The sequence below is a fragment of the Thermobia domestica genome, chromosome 8, assembly GCF_964235325.1.
Source record: "Thermobia domestica chromosome 8, izTheDome1.hap1.1, whole genome shotgun sequence".
Taxonomy (NCBI): Eukaryota; Metazoa; Arthropoda; class Insecta; order Zygentoma; family Lepismatidae; genus Thermobia; species Thermobia domestica.
Genome location: NC_137461.1, coordinates 114718277 through 114724398, shown reverse-complemented (window position 1 = coordinate 114724398; position 6122 = coordinate 114718277). Strand labels below are relative to the sequence as shown.

Genomic DNA, 6122 nt, shown 5'->3' with positions numbered 1-6122 from the left:
TTACAATGCTATCTGAAATTTCACATGGTATTAAAAAATATATACTAATTAGAATTACCATTGACAAGAAAAATAATGCAATAAGTAATTTATTCTAAAGATACATGATTGTCTCCTAGCGAACGAAATTTCAATTGAAAATACAGTAACTTTCAAGACTGAAAATCAATGTCTTTTAATGTTATTTTTTAGAACTAAATCCACTTGATAAACAATGTTCTTAAATGTGGGGTCACTAACGTGAGGAATAAAATTCTTTGTGCTTTTCCATAATTGAATTGAAATCTGGAATAAGTTTTGTCACCATCAATCATAGGTCTAATTCCACATTAAGACGATTTCGCTCTAAGGTTTTAATACTGCGAAGAGCATAGAAATGTCTGCTCACATAAGTAAGTGGTGGGGAAAGGCATCAAATGTTCATACTTACAGCGCACACGCAATTAAAAGGTATGAAGTTCATTTTCTTTGTAAATATTTTTCCATGAAGTATCGCAGGCTAGTTCCAATAGCTGTTCTTATTCTGTGTTAGAGAGATTCATTCCTTGTATGTCATGAATTTCTACGTTAGTGAAAGGGTTTTCAATCCAACCTTACCAGGTTGTGAAACATGAAAATATTCTCGAAAACTTTCAGCTAATGCTCTCAAGTGACCTACAGGTGTTTTATGCATTTCAGCAGAGAGTTTTTCACCTGAAGAATCAATGAAATCCTGGAGCATTGGAAATGATGAATAGTTATTGTTTTATACTCATACCGCCCACAGCTGTAGTTTGTTAATCTTAAAAATACTTCTTGCATAACAGCTGTGAGTTCCATTTTATTACAAAACATTTCATTTTTTAGACCTCGTGGACCCCCTGGCTCGGTCTCACGGATCCCCAGGGGTGCGTGAACCCCACTTTGAGAACCACTGCCTTAGAAAGATTGCAATGAAGTATGCGTCTGACAATGATATTGAGATAATTGATAGTTGTCGTTATATTAAAGTCAATCAATACTATTTTAATACCAACTCTCGCATTCATCGTATTGCACTTGTTTGTAATTAAAGAAAAAAAGATGGAGGCGCGGTGGCTCAGTGGTAGAGCGTTCGCCTCCGATGCTTGGGATCTCTGGTTCGATCCCAGATCGCGCCGTGTGGACTTTGTGGTGGACAAACACCGTGCTCGTGGGATTTCCCGTTTCCTCCCACTTTCTTCATTCCACCATTTCACTCAATTCTCATTATCACCGTCTCCTTTAGCCTAATCGGCATAATCGTGGGACATTAAACTTAAATATTTCATTTCATTTTCGTTTTCAAGGAAAAAAGATGGTTTGGTATCACATTTACCAGTAATATCTTGTAATTTTACTAAAAAGACTTATAGTATGCGTCGTATAATTCTTCTTGATGAGTGTAACTACGTTAAGAAAAAAATTTCCTTTGTACTGTTATATACGAAAATAACCTTCATTGTTTTTCGTTCCAAGCTAGAAAGGAAGGAAGGAAAGAAGTATATATGAAAAGGATTCTATGTTTTGTCACCGTGGGTCTTCTAGAAGTAATTACGTATGTGTTGCGTAGGGGACAAAGCCACATACACAAGACAACAAATTTCAAAAGAAGACAACAAGCGCCATGCACATATCAACACTTTACATACTTACACATACACACACAAACGACACAGTCTATGAATCATTGTTACTTGCTTGGTGTGTACATAGGACTGTATGTGTGTCCTTCCGCCGCACCCTGCTTGTCCCCAAAGGAAGCCATCAATTTCTTCAAAGAAACCTTTCCCTTTTCTCTTCCTACGTAATTAGAATCTACAAAGGACACTTGATCCGCATTGTAATAGTGTAACCATCGTGTGCACAACCAAAAGGCATCCATTGTTGGAGAGGACATAACGGAAAGGAGATAATATGAAAAGTATCTACAGAAAAAAAAAAAAGCAAGATGAAAATCTGCTTTTTTATATCTTTTCTTTTCCTAACCACTGTTTGTATCCTTAAGGCAAGAGTGCGACTTTACCGCCCATAACTTAAGAAAACGCTTTCACCAGAATCTTTATAGTGCCGTGTATGTGGCCAATTGTTGGTATTTGGTCGGAATTCCTTCCTTGAAACTTCTTTTTGTTTTAAGTTTGTTGCAATTATTCTAGTTATTTTTTTCTCTATTATTTACAGTCCTGGATTGTCAGGTCTTCATACTTATAAACTAAATTTTGCTTTAATATTTTTCAAAGTTATTTATGCTCATATTAGTTGGTTGTGAAAGACTGCAATGTTGCTTTCATGTTGTTGTTACATAGTGGTTGTGAATAGTCTGCGCAAACTAAATTATAAATAGATTCTGAAGTCCCAATTATTCGTTAATATGTTAAAGTTTAGCATCCTTTTCAGCACCGAGGCTATTTGAGATATAGGTCTACAGGGGATCCGAACTACTGTAATTTGTTACAACGAGAATCAAACCTGGAACACTATGTACTCTGAAGAAGCGTGCGCTAGCTACTAGAAAAACCAGAAGGGCTGAGGTACAAATTGTGTAATTTACTGTATTAAATATTTATTTAAGAATTATGGATAAAGTAGGTGTTATCCGATTCATACGTGGTTTAAACAAGTCATATGTAATGTGTAAGGCTCTCAGACGTCCTGGTTTTGTTGTTTAGCAGGGACAATCCAGGATTTACAGCCTCTGTCCTCTCAAAAATTGTTCAAAACTTCAAAATGGTTTATGTTCAAAATATAAGTAAATATTAATCGTGCCTTATTTTTAAAATGTCGCTTTTATTAGCCATCGATATTCAACTAATGGGAATAATCTTTTGGTGAGTGTTGGCATAGTATTCTGATACTTCATCAAAAAGCAAATCATAACTATGACTATACTCTAAATTCTCATAGCAGGTTCCAGTTTTAAGTGTAAATTCTCATATCATATTCCGGTTTTTAGTGTAAATTCTCATAGCATGTTTCGGTTTTCAGTGTAAATTCACATAGCATGTCCCGGTTTTTAGTGTAAATTCTCATAGCATGTTCTGGGTTTTCGTGTAAATTCTCATAGTATATCCCGATTTTTAGTGTAAATTCTCTTTGTATCTTCCGGTTTTTCGTGTAAATTCTCATAGCATGTCCCGGTTTCATAGTCTGAAAATGTACTAGCCCTAGTTATGTGACGAGTTTTAGCTGAGAATGTTCAAATATGATACTGACATATAAATAACTGTAATGTTATACGAGATGAGAATACGTGTCTTAGTCAAGCTAATTATTTTTGGCAACAACATTTGGCGCAGAATACCGTCATATCAATGGCCATCATCCTGTGAATGAAACAGTAGATTAAAAAAAAAAACTTTTCCTTGGTGTATGCAGCTTATTAACCAATTAGCACCTCACAATCTATTCGTAATTCGTAACAGCATACTGTCCACAATACTGTACCCATAATATTCAATCAACACTGCAGTATTTCATATCCAACACTCAGATATTCTAAATGACTTTTTTTTTATCAGATTGTTTAGAAGTACAACAGAAACCCCAAATTTACTTAGAGTAGTAGTTCTATTCCGCTTTCAAGAGATGTTATAAAGTTTCTATTGATTCACATCTGGGAATACGAATTAGACCTGCAATGAACTGACAACTTTCTTATACAACAACAAATCCCCTTATAGTATTAATGAAGGTATGGATTTAAATAGAATTTGAAACGGTAATCCAAAATTATGAACTAATGTTCAAAATGAGTTAGAATAATTAATTATTCGAACATTTATTTTTGAGCTCATTCGTGGCTAAGCGATTAATGCGTGGAAGACCCGGGTTCGATTTCCGGCGGGAGCTCATGTGGTTCGGATTCCATGTTAATCAGTAGTTCCCGTCTCATATAGCCTCGCAGTTGAAAGGGACGTTAAACTTAAAACCAACTAAACTCGAAGAGTTATTTAAGGAATATAATTTCTTGAAGACTAATAGTTATTTGATTTGAATATTTTTTTCAAATAATTGACTGTTGTTCAAATAATTATTAGATCGATTGATTAAATAATTATTATTTGAACAATTGTGGATATTTAAATACTTTAGAATCAATTGATTATTATCTGAATAATTATTCAAATAATTGTTAGTTATTAGTTTATTTTTCAAACAATTAAACGTTATCCGAATAATTATTCAAGCAACTGATAGCTATTTCAATACTTATTCGAACACATTATTATCCAATTAATTGTCTATGTTACTTATTAATATTCAGGTAATTTAACGCTATCCGAATAATTGTTTGAATCATTACTAGTTATTTGGACAATTCGATCAATTGATCATTACTCAAATAATTGTTGGGTAGTTTCTCTTTGTGTTACGTAGAAATACACATATTTCATCCTCGGGTGTCATATGCAAGCAACATAGTAAGAATTGATAGTTAATTTAAACATGTTTCGAGCAATTGCTCGTTTCCTCAATAATTCTTTGAATAATTTATACTTATTGAACAATTCTTCAAACAATCGATCTTATTTGAGCAGTTGGTATAAATAATTACGTGAACATTTTTTCGAACAATTCATCTTTATGAGAATAATTATTCGGACAATCGATAATTATTTGAACATATTTAAAAAAAACATGATCGTCATTAGATAGCCATTCAAAAATTGGTAGTTATTTGAATATTTTTCGAACTTTTCATTTTATCTAAATAATTATTCAAACAAATTGTATTCATCTGAATAATTGTAATAATTAACAGTTAATTGAATAATTTTCAAACAATTAATAATTATCCAAATAATTATTTAAACTATTTATTATTCGAACTATTATTTGAACAATTGATAGTTATTTGAATATTTTCCAAATAATTAGTTGTAATCCGACAAACAATTGATAATTATTTTGAACATTTTTCAAACAATTTATTGTTATCCTAATAATTATTCGAATAATTGATAATTCAAATTGTTGGAACAATTGAAACTTAATTGAATATTTTTAAATATCTTTTTCGAACAATTGATCGTTATCCAAGTAATTATTTGAACAATTGATAGATATTTGAAATATTTTTCAAACAATTGCTCGTTACCAGAATGAATGTTTGAGGAAGTAATAGTTATTTGAATAATTTATCAAATAATTGATTTATTCGAATAACCTTTCAAACTATTGACAGTTATTTGATTATTTCTCAAACAATTCATAGTTATCCGAATAATTATTCGATTAATTGATAGTTATTTGAATATTTTCTCTAACAATTTATCGTTATTCGAACAGTTCGTAATGATGTAAACATTTTTATGGGAATAATTGTTCGAACAATATTGATAGTCATTTGAATAATCATTCAAACATTTGATAGTGATTTGGATGTTTTCAAACAATTTATTGTTATCCTGATAACTATTCGAACAATTGATAATTATTTAAAGGTTTTTCAAGCAATTGATTGATTGTTATCCTAATGATAGTTATTTGAATAATTTTCGGAGCAATTGATTGTTTTCCAAGCATTTGTTTAGTTTAAAGAATTGATTTTAATTTGAAACATTGTTCGAATAATTGTTAGTCACATGAATAATAGTTTGCACAATCGATATTTATTTAAATCATTTTTCAAACCATTTTATGGTTGTTAAAGTAATCATTCGAACAATTGTTAGCTTATTGAGTTATGTTCTGAACAGTTAATAGCTATTTCAATAACTTTTCAAACAATTAATAGTTTATAGAATAGTAATTCGAACAATTGATCTTTTTCGAATAATAATTAGAACAATTATTATTTCGAATAATAATTAGAACAATTATTATTTGAGTAATATTTCAAACAACTTATCATAATTCGAAAAACAATATTCGGACGATTGCTCACTATATGAAAAATATTAGATTAATTATGTTTATTCAAATAAATTATTTGAAAGGATATTTGGAATAATATATTGAAAGTGCATTTGAATAACAAACACTTAAGTAATATGTTATTTAAAGAATTTTGGAATTAGATTTCTGGGCTTTCGGAATCTATGGCCATGTTAACCCGTCATGTGTGAGGGATGACTTCCCTTGGCGATCACACTATTCGAGGAAAGGGAAGGAAGGGACCGGCC

The 6122-nt window shown here is 31.2% G+C and overlaps 1 non-coding gene across 1 annotated transcript; it reads left to right on the top strand.

Annotated features, from left to right (window-relative positions):
• Positions 1-1067: 1067 nt before the first annotated feature.
• Positions 1068-1139, top strand: TRNAR-CCG (transfer RNA arginine (anticodon CCG)). The gene has a single exon. It is a non-coding gene; the product is annotated as a tRNA-Arg (tRNA).
• The last annotated feature ends 4983 nt before the right edge of the window (positions 1140-6122 follow it).